We start from the raw sequence: 21,151 nt of genomic DNA, 5'->3' as shown, positions 1-21,151 counted from the left end.
AAAGGAAAATCTAAAGATGTAAAAGAAGAAGACGATGATTTGTTGTGGGTTCAACAATTGGATACTTGTTGTGTATGCTTTTTGGAGGAGGAGATGTGGCATCTTCATATTCCCATTTTGATACACATTGCCTTCTTACTTTCTTCTCTCTCGCCAAGAGTCGGTTCTAGAGGAAAGAGACAATACCTCCATCTCAATGCTCTCCTATCATGTTGATGTTGTCACGTATGTCTTCGATTTCATTTTTCTATTACTACTACCTTCCTAGGGTTTAAGTTTTAATGAATTTGTTACTGCTTTTCCATTTTGATTATTATAATTGGGATTTAGGGCTTATCTACTTTAGAATATGTTGCTTTGAATCAATGTTATATAGTGTTTAGGTTATATTAGGCGTTTATGTTTTATCAAGGTACTTGCTTTTTGGAGTCATGTAGGGGATTGAAAACAGATTTCAACATGGATTAAAAATATCAGATACCCACATGCTTTTTGCATCTAATCCATCTGTTAGGTTTTCTTTCTAAACAGGAAAAGAAGAGTAAAATAGCTTTATAAGAACCTAAGTGAGTTGCCTTACTTATTTTATATATTTGTTGATATGAATCAATTCATTTATGTGCGTATGAAATCTGATTGTAACTTATCCTGACAGCTATTGCATGTTCTATGTGATTTTTTTCTCTTTCGGAAGTCTTATCATTTCTTGCTTGCTATTTGCAAGGTTCATTGAAGGCCTAGAGAAATATGAATGTTTAGGTATTTGCAGGTAAAACATTTTTAACTCTTTGATTGTAGGGTGTTTTTTTTTTATTTTTTATTTTTTATTTTTTTTATTTTTTAATTTGACCATAGCTTGCTTCAAACCACAATTTAGTTTATACTCTTTTTTTCCTTTAGTATTACATTTTCTCATTATCTTTCAATTTGTCTCCTATTATTATCTATTTATTTTTTCTTTCTATCTCTTGAGCTCGTATGAGAGAGTGACGTTTTTGTTAATGAGTTACAATTGTATTTTTTTTCACAAGTAAAAAAAAATCATGGAAACATGTTTTAATGGCAATATACTCTTAAAAATCTTATTCATTTATTGTTTGATGTTTTCTATTACGAGTTGAAGTTTGATTCTAAAATCTAAACAAATAAATGCAAAGTATGGGATTCCTTCCTAGTTTAATATTTAAGACCTAACATGTCTACGTGGTAGAGATTTGATCACATAGTATTTGTCATTGTATAAATATATAATAAAAATTAAAACATTATTACAGAAGTTAACAAAAATATTAATAATTAATTCTTAGGTTAGTAAACGGATAAACGGTTGTTGCATAAGAAGATTTAGCATATTAACGTATACTAGTTTATAACCCGTGGAATCATGGTTATAAAACTAATCAAACTTTTATAATAAAAACTCAAAATTATTAATAAGTTATTTTAAATAAATTATTAATTTAAGAGATATTTTTTATTAGTTATGTGAAATTATAATCATTGATTCAAATAAATATATAAAATTAATTTTTAATCTATATTAGATATTTTTTATTTGTGAATTAATGAAAACAATAATTTAAAATTTAAAATTTAAAATTTAAAATAGAATAACATTAATGAGGAGGTCTAATAAATTTAAAATGGAAAACTAATAGATTGACAAGTGGCAACAAATTAATTAAAATGTCTAATATGGTGACAAATGACAAAAAACTATTCTTTTATTAGTATAGATTTTAATTTGGTTTTAGACTGGAATATATGTCTAGAGTTGTAATAATATATATTTCTGTTTTACACTAAAACATATATATGTATTTCTTCGAAGCAACTATTATTTTGCATAAATTAAAAATATATACTTCATCCATCCTATATTAATAGTATATGTTTTCCTTTTGCTTTGTCCTAAAATAATAGTCTATTTTTAAAAATAAATATACTATTTACCAAAATATATCTTTATTGGTTACCTAATAAATGATGGAATTAAATACAATAAGATGATACAACAAAATGATACGATTATTAGCAATGTTCTAAAAAGCTTGTTATGGCTCTAAAGTTTGTACTTGCCGTTAAGTTTTGACAAAATACCGCATATATATATATATATATATATATATATATATATATATATATATATATATATATATATGAATAATAATAGAAAATACATATAAAATTGTTAATTATATACAAATTTGACGCCTCAAGTTACAAATTACAAACAACATGATTCGTCACGACTCAAATAAGCTTGAGTCTTGACATTACAGCCAAGTTATGCCTTACATCATTTAAAACCATGATTATTAGTTAAAATATCATGAAATTAAATAAAATAATAAAATAATAATCATAGGTAACGTCATTCTTGAAATTTATAACACTACGAAAAGTACATCTGTCAAATAACGATATTAATTTTCAAACCGTACTAGTAGAATAAATAAACATTATCCTTGATACATAAATATATTGAGATAATAATTCAGACAAACTTAAATTAAACAAACCAAAACGTGCAAGCAAACCTACATTTTCTATTACATATATTATATTGATGTAAAACGATTCTTGTTGTAGTGATTTTCAATCTACTCTTCTTCGTGGCACTTAATGGAATCCTTGTTTACTCCCGCATGTTTAATGCTTCTTCTAAATAAATACAATTCTTAGTCAAATACAAATATTGAAGTTTGAAAAATGTTAGGTGATATATTTATTAAGATTTGTATTCCATTATTAAAATGTTAGCAATAAACTTAATTAATTGTTTAACTTTTTGTTTTTGGACTGAATGTCAATTAACTTCATAACTTATGGACTAAATTACATAAATGGTCCATGCCGTTTCCTGGAAATTATAAATTTAGTCATATTTTTTTTCTTGCTCCACTCGTCTTTAAACATTAACTTCTTGCATATGCAATCCTTTTACCAGACGACGTTAAAGACAACCCATTAACCTTCATCAAATACCATGCCAAAAATTTTCACTTTTATTAATAACATTTGCAAAGGCCTTGTCTAAATTTTTTCACCCATACACATAAAAGAAATGCGAGTATCTTGGGGAATAACTTTCTTTGAGCCCTAGCTAATTGTACACATTGCATCATCTCCTTTAGTTATTTTGAAGTTAATTATAAAAAATCTTGAACCTCACAAGTGTTCATTCAATTATTTCAAACCAGGGTTTGATACCAAGTTGTAGCATCCCAAAAACATACCAAAAATTTTCATTTTAATTAAAAACATTTTCATAAAACGACAAGATAATCAATCATTGTTTTCAAATCAAATCTATATAGTTAGAGTATCAAATAATCTCTATAGTATAAATCAGCGGGAGAATGTGTACAATTACACATTCGCCTTCCATCGATCACCATTGGTACTTGAAAAACAATTACAAACAACTGGGTAAGCATGAAAATTAGTGACCCCCCCCCCCCAAAAAAAAAAAAAAAAAAAAAAAACCCACACAAAAATACATAACAATAAATGCATACTGGGCCCACAGTATAAAACTGGATTGTCACCGAGCCCACAACATAAGACAAAAATGCCCCCATGTTCCTCAATTTATGATTGGATTGCTCCCGAGCCCACAAAATAAGACTTAAATGCCCTTCCGACTCTCAGCTTATGACTGGATTGCTCCCGAGCCCACAACATAAGACTGGAAAGCCCTCTCGACCCTCATCTTATGACAAGATTGCTCCTAATTTTGTTGGCATATAGCATAGAGTAGTAGCGCCTCAACCCAACCATACTATGTCGAGATATGCAATGGATAAAAAATAACCAACAAGTACAAATAATCATATAGATTTACCAATCTAACAGATCACTACAACATAGCAACCTCCTATACATAAAGATACATAACACAACTTTGTTGGTCGGCATTGGTGCCTTCGACCCACGATTACAGTGAGGATAACCCACCTCAATCTTGAAGACAAGATAAACCGCCTACTTGAGCCGAAGATATCAATCCTCATCTTGCAACACGTATAAACAATAAAAACCTAATTAACAATCAAGGAAATGATTGTCCCACAAAAGGTCTAGGCTCATAATGAAATCTCCATTGGGAAAAAGACGATTTTTGCCTTTCCAATACTACGTCTAAAAGTCAAACTGGCCAAAAATTTAACGGTAAACCCTCAATTGACTTACGTCATGCATAACTAATCTACACCATGCGTGGTGCTATGCCATGCATACCTAGTTTACGCCCTACGTTAGTGCTCCTTATCCCAAAAACTTCTATAAAGCTCTTAATACAACAAGCCAAACTCTCAAACTCCCATATCTGATCTAAATTAATGTCTTAATGGAACAAGTCTCTAACTTTATCCTTTTGCATGGTTACAAAGAGCACAATACCAAAACCTAAGTCCATAAAGTTATCTATTGCTCAATAACTCATGCATGGATGGATGATAATGCCCAAGCTCTCATGTTTATGACTCAATATCCACAAAACATCAGAATAAATGGTCTAGAGTAACCCATACTCACAAGAACCAAGATTAAGGGACAAAAAGCATAAAACCCATGAGCTAGCTTGATCTAAAAAATAGAACAGCAAGATGCAAGTTTTATACCTTCTGTAGATTGGTGATGAAGTGAAAAGTCTGGATCTACAAAGCTTAGAGCTCACATTTGCTCCTCTAGTGGACTCCTTTTTCAAGCATTCACCCAAAAATACACCGATGCTTTTAAAACTCATAATTAGTGTCTAGGATTTCAATGGAACGGTTTGAGGTGATAAAGGATGATAATGGGAGGGGTTCCAAGAAGTTAGATCCGTTAAATATGGCCCAAAACATTAGGGTTAGGGTTTTGGTCTGGAGCAACTATGCCATGTATAGCTCATTAAAATCGTGATTCGATTTCAACATCTACTACCTGCTTAGCTTGCGTACGCCCAGTATAGGGAAAAACCCCCAACTTCCAATTCAACTTCAAACAGTCGTAACTTCTTTGATTCAACTCCGTTTTTGGCATTATTTATATGCATGAAAAGTTATTGAATAGCCCCCACAATCTTATCTAGTTACCTTTAAGTGAAAAAAACATATCGAACTAAAATCCTTAATTCATGCAACAAACCTGAGATATCACCTATCCAACTTTACCCTTTGCTTCAAGGCATAAATCGAGGGAATTAATCACTTAATCCAATAGTACCAATATCCAAAAAGGTCCTAAACCCTATTCCTTTGAAGCCCAACACCATCAATTGTTCAAATTCTGGCTTGATGTCTCGAAATTAGTGCATAATTAAAAACAGGTGTTAAAATTCTCCCCCACTTAAACTGTATTTCGTCATCGAAATATGACTTGGTTAGAATTCCTTAAGAATGTACTAACACTATTTCATATGCCCCCTCCCCCCGTGTATCAGTTCATAACATTAACACATCCATATTAAAAACATGAGAAACCATGCAAAACCCAACTCATGCCAACAAAAATCCAAACACTTAAAAAAATTCAATTGCAACAAACATCTCCCTCTCCCTAATGGTATGAACCTACTCATAGCGAACTACTCAAACCGGGAAAGTCTTGAAGTTGTGACCGAATTGGCTTATACTTCACAAAATTAGGAATTCATCAACCTAAAATTTCAAGGGACAAACATATTGGCTAATAATCATCCACTCTTCATACTTATCCCAAGTATCTGACTAGGAACACCACTAAACCAAGTATAACAATACAAAAAATATTTTGATGAATAACTTCAACCCAACCCAAGCTCATAAACCACCTAAACGTTCTCAGATACATACTTGACTTCCTACTAAGTAATCACCTTTCAACTACTCCCAAGAATGTATTAGTGGTCAGTCATGAATAAAATCTTGGGCAACGTACATACTCCCATTCGCACAAGGGTAGAATTTAACTAACAGTTTTTAGGGCTTAAGCATCCAAATTAGGGTTTCCTTGTTAGATAACCCTAATAGCCTTACTATATATAAGACCCTTATGACCCAAAAACGTGGGGAATCATTATTCTAGGGTTAGAACACGTTTTGGGCAGCCTCCATCCTCTCTCCTATTCATCCTCTTGCTTATGGTGTTTGTGAACCATTAGAGGAGTAACACTTGTGACTCTAAGCCTTCCATAGTCAATACAAGGAGATTTAGGATTGTTATTGCTACATAACAATCAAGGTAATATTATAAACCTATTCTCATGTTAATATGATTACTTGTATGCTAGAATTAGGGTTTATAGTCTTGGATAACTTGCATGTACAATAGAGAAACCTAGATCCAAGCATTAGGGTTTGTATGAGCACATCGGATGTTCTTAGGACCAAAACCCATCAGTGGTATCAGAGCCTTGATTGGTTTATATTGTATTGATGCCTTGTTAATTTGTTCATGCTTGAAAAAATCGTTTTTTGCCTCCTGCCTGATGTACTCGGCGAGTCCCATTGTGGACTCGGCGAGTAGGCCCCTACTCGGCGAGTCCATAAGGGGACTCGGCGAGTTTAGCTATCAGACAGGCGGATTTTCAGGATTTTTTTACCTATTTTGACTTAGGATAATTGCCATAATTGTTTAAACTTAATAAAATTCGAATTTTGTTAATCCCTTATGATTATCCTTGTCAAAATAAAAGATTTTGGTCATCTAATTAGATAATTGTTACCTTATTTGATATATGTTAAGTTATGGAAATTATTTGATCATTATGTTGCAAGAATTTGAACTAGATCTAATTAGATAACCACCAATTATAGTTAATTGCCTTATTTGAATTATTTGATCTAGAATATTCTTGACAAAGTTTGGAATAGTTTCAAATTAATCCCTTTAGGTTTTATAGTTTAAATTTAAACCCAAAAGTTTTGTTGTTTTGAAATTTAAATAGTTGAAACCCTAATGTTTTGAAAAAGGTTTCAAAACTTGCCCTCAAGTTTTGGAATTTAAATTTTGAATTAATAGTTTAATTTTGATGTATATTTAAATTCTAAACCCTAATGTTTTGAAATGTTTCAAAAACTTGCCCTCAAGTTTTGGAATTTAAAAGTTGATTAAAAGTTTAATTAGGAATGTTAAATTCTAAAACCCTAGTAATGTTTTGAAAAGTTCAAATCACTCCCTTATGGTTTTATTAATTAATTAAGGTGTATAATTAAAAGAGGTTTAATAAATCCATAAAAGTTTAGGTTAACAATTTAATTGAATTAAAAGTATAATTGTTAAATTAAACCACCTAGTATTTTAAAAGTGTAAAATACACCCAATACTATATATATAACATTAAAAGTCTAACATTATATATATGTATGAGTAAAAGTCAGTCCTACCGTTAGTAGGCCTCATTCATGAAGCTGGTCTATAAGGGGTGTTTAAGGAAATTGCCTATAAAATGGTGATTGAATGGGTATCCACTCTTACCCACCGCACTCTTGACTAGTGGAGGGTCGTTAGCTGAACGGGTAGGATAGGACGAAACCTTCCATTATAAGTATAATGAATACTAAATGTTTTCATAAAATTTCCAATCTTAGTTACTTAGGCAAAGTGAATTGATGCAATTCCATGAAATTACACTTTGTGCCCTTGCGAAGACGTTAGTGGAGCGTGTGTGGTTTACCGGCACACTAAATGGTTCTAAGCAAAGGTAGCAAAGGGTGACTCAATGTTGGTCATAGTTTGGTGGAGCGTGTGTGGTTTACCGGCACATCGAATAGGTGACTGTAACATGTGAGGGCACCATGTAAGTTTGCATGGTTATTCACACCCGCTTTGTGATCCTCGGCATCCCAGTCACAAACAAGAAGGGCATATCGAGATTTAAACATGCCATTGAAAGTTCAATGAATCTCAAGGGATCTAGGAGTTTTCATAGATTTGAAACTTAAAATTTCTTTTTCGTTTTTCATGGTGGAAATTAGTGAATTGTCATTCAATTACCTTCAAATGTTCTGCAATTTGGGTTACGACATCCCTCTCCCGAGTTGTAGAATATTGTGTTGGGTCCTAGCCTCAGTATCTCATTTGGGTGATTTACTAAGGACTTAATCAATCAACTAACTTGAATTCGTTTTCTCCCGTTTTGTAGATGTCAAAGTTCGACAACTATGGTCTTCCCAAATCCCGTGGAACAAGCTTTCCACATGAAGATGATATTCCACGATTCGATCAAGGAACAAGAGATCATACTTCACTTCGTCACTTCCTCCGATTATTCTCCCTAACCCAAAAGTTTGAAGGCTTGAAAAGTTCAAGATCACTCAAGCCCTTTTGGCAAGTAAACCTAAAGAAGGAAAGCCGGTGTGTGCACACATCCTAGGGATGAAGTCACACATTGATAGGTTAAGAATGTTGGGATCCGTTGTCTGTGAGGAAATGGCTGTTGATTGGGTTCTTCAGTCACTTCCTAACTCATATAGTGAGTTCGTAAGAGAGTACTATATGATGAACCGCGACGTGACCCTTATAGATCTCACCTATATGCTTATTGTTGCTGAATCAACAATGTTTTGGCGCAATAGAAAAGCAAAGCTGATTGGTGAATCTGCCTTCAAGACCTCTATGGATATAGACAATGGCAACGAAAGACATGCTATGATCGAAAATTTTGATCATAAGAGAAAGGCAATGTCTGAAGTAGTTCCATGTCATGTTCCAAAAGAGTCAATTTGCTTTTATTGCCAAGAGAAAGGGCATTGGAGACGAAGCTGCCCCACTTACCTAAGAGATCTAAGAGATGGGAGAGTCGAAACGTATGGCTCTAATATAGGTAAAATCCATTAACGAACTCTTTTAAGCTTCTATTCTAGATTCTTAATACATAATGTGATAAGATTACAATTGATGTTTTGTAGGATCGAAGAAAAGAAAGGAAGCTTGAGGGAAGAAGTGAGCAGAATCTAACCGTGAAGGAATGGATTTCGATCGCATTTCTCTAAGATTAGATTCTTGAGCTACTACTTAGAGTTAGAATTAGATTGCTAAGAAAGATGTATTAGCATAGTTTTACAATGAATTGCATTGTAAGGACAAAAATTTTCCACAATAAAATAAATTTTGATTTTATATTATTTATTTATCCTTGCAATGGCGTATATGAAAAATTGATGTTTGAATGTTTCTATTATTAGCAATAATGGATTTGGTTCTTATTATGTTATTTATGGAAAGTCGAGAGTTTTCCAAATATGGAGAGTTTCTCATCGCCCAACTTTCTATTGGACAGAAACTTGAAATCTTGCAACTTGGTTGCACGATGAATGAGAAATTTCATATTTGGAAATTAGACTAATTCATTGACAAAGTGTCAAGTGAAGGACTAGGAGATCGAGTACACAATGTTGTGTGTTGATCAAGTCCACCACAAGAGTAACAAAGACATTCATCATGATTTACTAAAGGTTTAGTAAATATGATTATACTTATAAGAATAAGTGTAATTCTGAATTGATTGAAAAAGGTTTAAATCAATAGCAGAACGAATAAGAAAAATAAGTAGGCAGAAAGATAAAAGTTTCTGCATTCTAAGAAGAAGGGAGGGTATCTTTTATGCTTTATGATAGGACTTAATGATTGAGAACGATATCTCAATTGATCCTCTAAGTGAGTCTTAGTACAATTGTATGTTTAAGAAGAGGAATCAAGGATTGAAGAAATGGTTAAATCAAGAAGTCTATCATACTTCATTCCAATAACAAGTCTTAAAGTTAAGATTGTGACAATGAGTGAAAAGTATTAAAGGTTTATAACATTCATCAAATGTGGAAAGTTGTGATGTCTTGAATACGACAAAGACCAACTAGGACCAATTTATGAAGTGTTTTGATAAAAACTACACTAACTTTTGAATATTTGTTTGTCAAGAGATGTTCATTGACAAGAGAATCTTATATGGCAAGGAGTCAGTGGGAGTCTTAATGGTCTTGAAAAGTTTCAAGAACAAATCAAATAAACCTTATCGATCATCACTAGCACACGAGTTGAGGTTTTCAACCTATCGTGTTGACATTATTTTGTTTCTGTGCCGTTCCAATTAAGTTAATTATGCATGTGAATTCTATGAGTTCTCATTTGAATGCATAAAAGGCAAGGACCTTGATCAATGAAAAGTACATTGATAGGAAAAGGTGAGCTGCTTAACTACTTGGAAGACATGGTGGGCCAGCTGTGCTACCATAAGGCAAGAAATCGAGATTAAGAAAGTTCGATCCATATGAGTTTGAATTTGTCGTAAACTTTGGTTTTGACAAATTCACATGGATAGGAGCAAATACACCGTTTAAATCTATGTGTCATAAGATTTCCTCATTCATGAAAATGATTGTGAGGAAATGCTTTCACTAACAAAAGATTTTAAGAAGATAGTGATTGTAAAATTGCATTCTCGAATTCGATTATGGTTACGGTATCCCTTTCCATAATTTGAATTGTGAGGTTTGGAAATTGTTTACACACACATATGAACTATCTAAGGCAAAGGTGTATAAGTTCAAGAAGCCTTGATAAAAGATTATCAAAGCACTAAGTATTAGAAACATGAACTTAAGAAATTCAATAAGCATTGTTTTTCTGAAAGTTAAGCTGTTTCTGAATAGATGTCAAAGCTAGTGGGAGCATAAGTGTTATGTTTTATAGTAATCATCATGATAGTGGGAGCATAAAAGTTATGATTGTATGATTATTATGGAAAGTATTGCAAGTTGGCAATATTAATTATAGAAAACAAGAGTTATACCTTGCAAAGTCGTAAAGGTTGTAAAGTTGTTTTGCTATAATTAAGGGAGATAATATTATGCTTCATTTCAAATCTAAAGGATTAGGTTGAGAAATGTTAATAAATTTAGTCAAAGGTACATAGTGTGTTCTTAAAATTTCGATTATGATTACGACATTCCTCTTCATAATTCGAATTTTGAGAACATAGCTAATAAAACATTATGCATCGTGTCCCATACGCTTCGGGTATAGGATCGATTGCAAATGCTTTAATGTTTGACCATTCTAAAATTTTCCAAATGTCTAGCGCATTTAGAGGGAAAAAGGAAAAGAATTGGTTTTGACTAAAATAATAAACAACTATCAAAGGACAATCCAAAGTTTGACGAGGATTGGTCGCTTGTGAGTAGTTGGAAGCATGGTATTGGATGGACCATATCGACATTATTATGAATAAAAAAGATTCTATTAAGAATGAGTTGTCATATGGAAATTATGGAAATGTTTCTATATTGGATGGACCATATCGACATCATTATGAATAGATAAGATATTATTAAGAATGAGTTGTCATACGGAAAATATGGAAGCGTGTCCATATTGGGAATTGAATATTGAAAATCTATGTCTAGATTAGAAACTTTTATGCAAAAGGATGTTCAAAGGAATGTACTTTGAGTGTGAGACATCATATCTAAGGAATTGTCTTGTAACAATGTCCGATAAAGGACTTTGTAATATCATTGACAATAGTCATTGTGACTTTGGTGCAGTGACATTACGAAAGGATCATTGCATAGAATGTTAGAATCTAGCATATTTTATAAGTAACAAGAATTTGATATTCTTACACTTATGAAAAAGGATTTGGAGTTGTGAAATGAGAAAGATTGGAAATGTGTTCAATTTGATCTATTTCACAAAGTAAGAACCATAGGTAAACATTGTGTGCATGCTAGGAGCATGGGACAAGTGTAATAATTCAAGTAAGAAGTTGATTACCCGAAACGACAAATAATGAGTAATCGATATGGTGATAAATAAAAGGAGTTTTATTTATACTCAAAGGATTGAGGCCATATGGGATTAGTATTATTCTTGTGTTTCACATTTGCATGTTTTGACTTCCAGAATAATTGAATTTATTAAGAATAATCGAATTATTCGAACGGGCCACAGTCGTTCATATGTTGGAAGTAGGTATGAATGAAGACTATCGTGAATTGGTGTGTGGATTGTCTATAAGGTATTAGACATAAGCAAATGTTTGCTGCAACGTTCATGAGTGCTTATGAATATGATTTGAGCATTGGATTAAACCCACACTCACTTGGATCACTCCATGAGTTGTATCACGAGTGATTGGTGAGACGATAACATCTTATATTCTTGAAACCGAGATGTGTGAGTTGTATCTTGCAAATTGGTTGCACATTGATAATATGTAAACGCACCAGTAACTTGGTGTTATAAAACATATTGTTGTGTGTGATTCAGTGAGTGAGTGCAAGCAAGCATTGTATCAAAGTTTATCCGTTCCTTTTATCCAAAGTAGGATAAAAGCGATATCTTTGGGCCCCTCGATGATTTAGTGATGACAAACGTAAATGCTCGGCCGGGCTAGGGCTAATTTGATTTGTTCAATTAGTCAGTCGTCATAAATCGGGAATCGAGATATAGTACAAAGAGAATGATTTGAAATCATATCTCATATGATATCTAGAATGGAGGAATATATGATCCCTTATCTAAGGACACGCGTATCTGATAGGATCAGAGTTGACAGCGGCTTTGGAAAGCTATGATTGCAGATCAGGATCTGAAGTCATACGCATAATAGTTATTAGACTTATCCAAGTGGGAGACTGTTGGATTAGTGTCTAAGTCCATAACTATTTTGGTATGTACTTGACCCGATGGTACATGGTCCTTTTGGGTTGCCTTCACTAAAGCAACTTGATAGGATGAATTATGGAGAGAAAGGATTAAATATGATTTATTAATATATTATGAGAATAATATATTAAAGGAGAAATCATATTGTTTAATTAATATTAGTCAATAATTAATTGGTAATTAGTTTTGTGACTAAAAGAGATTAATTAAACTTAAGGGACTGGAATTGTAATTATAAGATAATTGCAATTTGGGCCATGGATTGCCTTATATCATAAGGTGGACGAATTCTATGGGGGAAGCCCATATGAAATCGTCCAAGGCCTTAAGGAAAGGGCTCCATGGGTTGCTTAGGGCTTAAGCATCCAAATTAGGGTTTCCTTGTTAGATAACCCTAATAGCCTTACTATATATAAGACCCTTATGACCCAAAAACGTGGGGAATCATGATTCTAGGGTTAGACCACGTTTTGGGCAGCCTCCATCCTCTCTCCTCTTCATCCTCTTGCTTATGGTGTTTGTGAACCATTAGAGGAGTGCCACTTGTGACTCTAAGCCTTCCATAGTCAATACAAGGAGATTTGGGATTGTTATTGCTACATAACAATCAAGGTAATATTATAAACCTATTCTCATGTTAATATGATTACTTGTATGATAGAATTAGGGTTTATAGTCTTGGATAACTTGCATGTACAATAGAGAAACCTAGATCCAAGCATTAGGGTTTGTATGAGCACATCAGATGTTCTTAGGATCAAAACCCATCACAACCAAATTACACCATGCGGATCTCCACGAAATAACTACTGGCCCAACACACAAGTGAAATTCATAATGGTCTATGACACATCGTAACAACATCCAACCATTAGAATGAGAAGCCCACAGTTCCTTACCCTTCTTGCAATCACCTAATCTCGGCCATGGAGATTCCCGACCAGCGCCTCATGGGCCTATAGATATACGACCATCGTCCCACCGACCTACAAGAATCCAGTCAACATCCCACTTAACACTTACCGAAAACCACATGAACCATACCATACTACAATACACAACCTTTCCACAGACTTACAACCATCCCTGGTACGACCTAACTAACCCTATAGAATCCTACGAGCTAACTTGTAGACTTACCACACTTTAACAACTGCCTACCTAGGTGGGGAATATTTCGGTTACCTTGCAATCTTCCAACACTTGCACAACTGTTATGGATCTAGCCCATGGTCTTGCCAACTAGCCATAAGAACACATAACGAAGGACCAATACGAGATGAACCCCCTGTGTAACCCCCGTGTTTCTGGCTAAACATTAGTATGATGATGTAATAGTTAGGTTCAACAATTGTAACCTATTTTAAAGTAATGAAGAAGAATTATTTGAGTATTATATGATTTATGTGATTTTATGTCCATTATAATTATTTGTAACGACATAATAAAATCGTAATAAAAATTAGCATAAAAAATAAACTAGTAGATAGACACAATATCTATGAAAAAAGTTGAAGTAGTCATAACAAGGATTTCGAGGATATAAGGAATGCTGAAATCTGACTTATAATAAAGAAGTTATGACATATCGAATTTTGTGGCATAATCGGCATGACATCGGGAATCGTAAAAAGTGAATTTACGATAAGATACTTTTTAGCCTTTGCGATCTAAACGAAAGTCGTAGTATACGTTAACCCGAGAGCATGCATAAAAAGAATGTCCAAATCGAACTTCGTATGATGAAGTTATGATTTTTCTAAGATTTAGCATATCAATACACAACCCGAAAATCGAATTTTAGATCGGTCGATTTTTAGCGAAAAAAAATCTAAACAATAATTGAATCTCATTAATAGGAGCTCAACGATAAAAAGAAAGTCGAAAACAAAGCTCGTATGCGAAAGATATGGACGAAACTTAGACCCTACTCTTCGAGCGCGGCAAATTCGATCCACATTTGTAAATCAGAGATAGAATGAGAATTAGCCGATGAAGTCTCAATGAAAGTTGTAGTACTCGTAAATATCAACATCTGGATATAAAGAACATCGAGAATAGAGCTCGTACGTTAAAGATATGGACGAAACTTAGTTCCTACTCTTCGAACGCGATAAATTCGATACAGATTTGAAAATCTGAGATAGAATGAGAATTAGCTGACGGGGTCTAAATGAAAGTTATAGTACTTGTAAATACCAACGTGTGGATATAAATAACGTAGATAACAAAGCTCGTACACAGAAGTTACGGACGAAACTTAGGGGCGACTCTATGAGCAAACCCCTATAACTAAAGAATGAATTCTTGATATTTTCTTACACCATTCCTCTAAACTCTCTCTAGAATCCTTCTTCATTTCTTGTTCAACTTCTCCTAGTTTTAGGGTGCGATAGAAAAACTCTGAGTCTTCAAAAATCCGAAGAAAGAAGTTTTTAGATTTGGTGTTCTGCCTACATAATTTCTCGGTTTTTGTTAAAAACGCGGTAAGTTAAGCTATACTATTCTGTTTTTAGTGTAACTTATATTTATAGTTATAAGTCGTTATTATGAACCTATAAATAATATATTTGCTAAGTATCATAAAATATAAAGTTTTATTATAATATATTTTAACTACCCTACAGGGAATCTGGTTTGAAGAGGCGCATAGGGCTGTTGAGTTTCAAAAGTGCTATAAGCCAAAATGGTCCTACCCTCCGGTGTTTTCATGTCTGTCTCCTGTCTATACGTGGTGGTTGAAAAGCATTGTTTAACACTTATAAAATAATAACGCTCATAAATAGTCGCGATAAATATTAGACTAAAATCTAGTGGTACTTATGTAGGTTTTGTCGAAGAAAAATAAATTTTTAGAAGCGAAGCGTTGCCCGAGTTGGGAATCATCACTTTAACAAGTGAGTGTATAGTTACTTTCACCTTACTCATAGATATGAAGTATTTAATATAAATTACGTGCTATGTGTGCATATTAAATGATTTAAACTGTATATGTATTTTATATCTACGAATATGTTGGGTAGAACATGGGTAGATGAAAGAGTTAATGTGTGATGAAATACAATGATGAGTGGCCTCAACATTTACAATGATTCAGTCATCTAGCGGAGTATAGATGAGGACCATGGACTATTCTGGATAGTCTAGTGGAACGCTAGCAGGCTCGCAACCTGTAGGTGTTTGTGAATGATGTATTCACTGTTGTACTCCATCCCCCCTCATGGTTTCCTTACGGACATATATCGTTGAGGAATCCCCTTAGCAGTAGCGTCCATCCCAATGAAAATCCTTAGGCTAGGTCCCTTGAATTAGATTCTTTAGGGACATAAAATGAGGATAACAAGAATGGGTAATCGGTTTGATTGATGTGATGAAACTAATAAACTTAATTATTGTGGGGGGTGAAAACTCTATGTGCTCACCAGGCTCCCAATTCTGACCCACTCAATTTCTTATATTACAGGTAGTGGCAAAAAAGCTTAGATGTGATGATCGGATGAGAGTTTATGGAGTATAGGCCAATAGATATAAATAAATGTTGTTAGGCCTATGTTGTTTCATTTTATGCTTTTGATCTATATTGACAATGAGGTCCTGTGGTTTTAATATAATCAAATACATTTCTTCAGAAATGCTTTGATAATATATTTATCATATTTTTGGGAACAAATTCCGCAACACTTTCTTTAAAAAGTTACTCTGATTTTTAGATAAAGCCTAAACAAACTAGTCTTTTTTATCCGTGAAGTTGGGGATGTCACAATTGGTATACCGGTATTAGTTTAAGCGAACTAGTAATTTGTAGGATTTCTAGACTTAAGCTTCGAATGGTAAGCGATGATTGTGAGATAAGTGTCTGCTATATTTTAGACACGAGCACTAGCTTATTTTAGGAAAGATACCTAAATTGCTATTATGTGCTAAATGATTTATGTTATAGTTATAAAGAAGCCTTATATGCTATTAATTGATCGGATCTATGGTCTATTGCCGACCAGATCTAGAAACTTTATGTTTTTAGAATTCTAAACGTATAAATTACGATATTAGAACTAGCATGTAACTTTTCGGAGTAACAAGGAGGAATTAAAAGTCTATCGTAAATAAAGATCTAAATTCACCTACTTTGGTGTATAGATCGACATGGTGATTGAGCCATCAGCCCGAGCCACGTGTGATTGAGCGTGCACCAGAAGTAGTAGCTACACCTAAGCCAATCTCAATAACAGGAGTACAAGCCATGATTCAAATGATGTTGGATCGCCAGATGGATGAGACAAGGCGTCTACTTCAACATAATAGGGATGAACCTACTATGCCTGTTGAAAACCCTTAACAGAATGAGGTTCAGACAGAAAAAGGAAACTACAGCCGTACTATTAGCCAAGCTGAACCGCCAGTGGTGAGAAGAAATAACTAAGATGAATGGGTTGAAAGGAATAGATGCATGTATAAAGAATTTAAGACTTGCAAGCCATAAACTTTTACTGGGAAAGAAGATCCAATCAGATTTATGGACTGGATATCTGAAATTAAGCTAGGTTTCATAACATGTGGTTGCAAGGGCATGCTACAAACCACTTTTCCAGTACGTAAGTTTAGGGGTGGCGATGTTTGCTAGTGGAGCACCTTGGGGAAGACCATAAGCCCCAATAAGCCACTACAACTGACACGAGCAGAGTTCATGGTCCACTTAAAATGCAAGTTTCACTCAACCCAAAGCATGTTAGAACCAGAGAATCAGTTTCTGACACTAAAGAAGGGTAGCATGTCCATTGACGAGTATACCAATGCATTCACAAACAAAATGGAGTTTTCTTTACACATTTTCCATGATGAGCTAACAAAAAGCGATACATATATGAAGGGACTACCATGGTATAATGTCGTGCTAGTACGCCAGGTACTTACTCTTAAGGCATCTATATGGGCTGCCAAGTCTGTTAGGACATTATCAAGGGAAGGGTCACCAGCAAGGTTGAAGTGGGCGAGAAAAGGAAGTTTGATGGATCTTCAAGATCCAAAAAGAAAAGAAAATTCTTAAAGTCTAGTTCGAAGAAATTTGGAGGAAGAGGAGGTGAAGCGAAGCTGTGCGAGAAGTGCAAAAAGAAGCACTATGGATAATGTGATGGGGAGATCACTTGTTTCAAGTGTGGAAAGTTTGGGCATTATGCCAATGAGTCCAAATTCAACAAGGTCTATTATGGGTGTAATGAAGAAGGGCACATTTCAAGGGACTGTCCAGGAAGAAGGAGGCGGCAAGTCCTAATTTCCATTAAAGCCAAAAGCAAGAGCATTCTAGATGACACTGGAAGCCACATAGGATGCAACAGATGTCGCTTCAGGTACATTTATCGTAAATGGATTTCCTGCCAATTTATTGTTTGATTCTGGAGCAAATTACTCCTTTATATCGCACAAATTTAGTGGAAGACTAGCATTGCCCATAGATAAACTTGATAATGCTCTAGTCGTAGAAGTTGTCAGTGGCAAATTCATAGCTGTTACCAATTGCATTAAAAACATCTTCATCGATTTGAACGGGAATGAATTCCATGAGGATTTGTTACCCATTGAGTTTAATGCTTTCGACATCGTACTAGGAATGGATTGGCTTAGCGGCAATGATGCTGAGATACTATGCAAGAAGAAGATAGTAAGAGTAAACCCACCTGGAAAACATTCATTTATGGTATACGGGGAAAAACGTAGAGTGAATTATGGAATCATTTCCCTGATGAAAGCCAAAAAAATGTTTGTCTAAAGGGTGCACATCATACTTAGCATTTGTGATAGATGAAAGAAGGAGAAGAATGAGATACAAAGAATAACAGTGGTGTGTGACTATCCGCAAGTCTTTCCCGAAGATCTTCCTGGATTACCCCCTTATAGACAAGTAGAGTTTCGAATAGACTTGTTGCCAGGATCAACACCAATAGTGAAAGCACCATACCGATTAGCAACGACAAAGATGAAGGAGCTTATGATGCAACTTCAGGAGTTGTTGGACAACAGTTTCATTAGACCTAGTTCATCACCCTAGGGAGCTTTGGTGTTATTCGTAAAGAATAAGGATGGAAGCATGAGGATGTGCATAGACTATAGAGAGTTGAACAAGGCAACAGTAAAGAGCATGTACCCATTGCCAAGGATTGATGACCTTTTAGATTAGCTGCAAGGTTCGAGCTATTTCTCAAAGATCGATCTCTGGTTAGGATATCATTAGCTGAAGGTAAGAGAGCAAGATATTAACAGGACTGCATTCAGAACAAGATACGGACACTATGTGTGACAACCCTATATTTTTCCAAAAGTAGTGTAACGCTCAAATGTCAAATACAATGAAAACTATTTGGAATCAACTAAATTAACCTCAAAAATAAAGTGTTCAAATATCTAAGTTGGGATGCATCAAATATTAGATATCGTGCCAAGGTTTCCAAAAACGTAAAGAACGTTCAAAACCGGGTTATATTGAAGAAATTATAATCAATCGTATATTTACAACACAACGTTAAAACGCTATTTAACGTAAAAAGTGAAATTTCAACAAAATGCATTTTAGCCTTAAGTATCTAAACAAAAGATGAGGAGTTCATTAAACCGTAAACATACATAAAAAGATCGCCCAAATTGGACCTCGTATGAAAAAGTTACGAATTTCCAAAGTTTCATAACAGTTGTAGAGGGCTAAAAACTCGAATTGAAGATCGAGTGTTATTTAGCTAACGCAACCTAAACGAGAGTTGAAGATCTCCACGATAGGAGTAAAATGATAAAAAGACAAACGAAAACCGATGTCAAATAAAGAAACTATGAATTTGTAACGGACTTTAGCAGTCCCGGCCTATTAAAAATATATCATTAAAAATAAATTCAAAACTAGCCGACAGAGTCTAAATGAAAGTTGTAGAGCATAATCTCACCTACGCGTGGATATAAAGAACGCGAAAAACGGAGCCCGAATGCGAAAGTTACGGAATTTAGAAGATGGGAGACCGGATTACGCCCATCGTAATCCAAGATTACGCCCAACGTACTAGACCCAGTGTCAAGTCCCATCGGCTCGAGTGCTCTACGCTAGCTAGACCGGAGTCGTAAGCCGTGACACATTTTTACGCCCCGCGTAACCGAAGTACGCCCCGCGTACTCCGGTGGTACGCCCCGCGTACGCGATCTTCCAGCACTATAAATAGAGGGCTTGAGCTACAGGTTTTTGCACACTTTCTCAAACTCCCAGTCACCCTCTCATACTTTCAAGCCCCAGAAGCTGTCCCGATGCCCTTGGTTTCCGCACCCGAGCCCCCGACGAAAGATCTACGCTACCGAGACCCCCGAAGAGTCCGAAGGCGCAGCTTTCCGCAGTCGAAGTTCTGCTCAACTCTAGCCTCTCTCTCTCTTCAAACCAAACGAGTGAGTTCATACCCCTACCTTTCAATTCTTTTCATGTTTTAGGGGGGGGGGGGAATACAAGTACATTACAAGTCAAAGTATCATTTTATAAATGTAAATGTAATATCTATCTTATAGAGTATCGATACAAACATCTTTATGTTTAATGGGCTATTATATCACCAAGTTATTTTTACTAAATGGAAATATACTTTCTGAGAAACTATAATGAGTATAGTTAGCAAGTTATTCATACATTTTTACATATACATCTTGACAAGTGAAATACTTTCAAACGAAGTAAAGTCTTTTTTTATCGTAAATCTATTTATACCAAGCAATGTGAGATATTCAAACTTCAACGTACTCTTATGTATGCATTTCAAGTCCTGTATTATATAACATAATCTCTTGGAGGGAGAGCGTGATACTTGTGTATAGATCTATATGGGATTGACAACCCCGCACCTAAACTATTAGCTATAGTTAGACTGGCAGGTCTGGGGTGACAAATGTCATAACACTACCACACCTGAAGAATGTTGTTACAGGCAGTCAGTGTCAATAGTATGGTTATAAAACTCACATAAAAAGTATAAAAACAAGTTTGATTTACGAGATTCATATATGCACTCAGTTTTCCACATTATTTTTAGCACAAAGTTTATCATTATTATTCAAGTATGAAATATACTAACGCACTCTAACTCTGGGAACTTTTCAAACCATTTATAGAAAATGTTGGATTTTCTAAAAACCTCGTTCATCGATTTACTACCAAAAGGACATACTTTTCAATGCAAAACACTTATGAACTCACCAACTTAATTGTTGACACTTTTTCGAAACCACTTGTATTTCTCAGGGAATCAGTAATACAAGTAACCACCAGCTTTTGAAGAAGGAATGCTAAGGACGTTTATCATTAAACATTTATATCATCATATTGTAATATTCTTTTGCAAATATGTATAACGCAACAATATACGTTTTTATTATATATATGATGATTGTGTTACTTTCTTTACAATATTCAATTGTTGTGATACTACGTGAAGTTATCCACCCCCGAATGTTTCCGCCATTCTGGTTTGGGGGTGTGACACTATGAGTTCTTGGTTTTGTC

This window comes from Lactuca serriola, chromosome 8 (assembly GCF_051521515.1).
Source record: "Lactuca serriola cultivar US96UC23 chromosome 8, Lser_US96UC23_V15, whole genome shotgun sequence".
Taxonomy (NCBI): domain Eukaryota; kingdom Viridiplantae; phylum Streptophyta; class Magnoliopsida; order Asterales; family Asteraceae; genus Lactuca; species Lactuca serriola.
Note: the sequence above shows the minus strand (reverse complement) of the source record.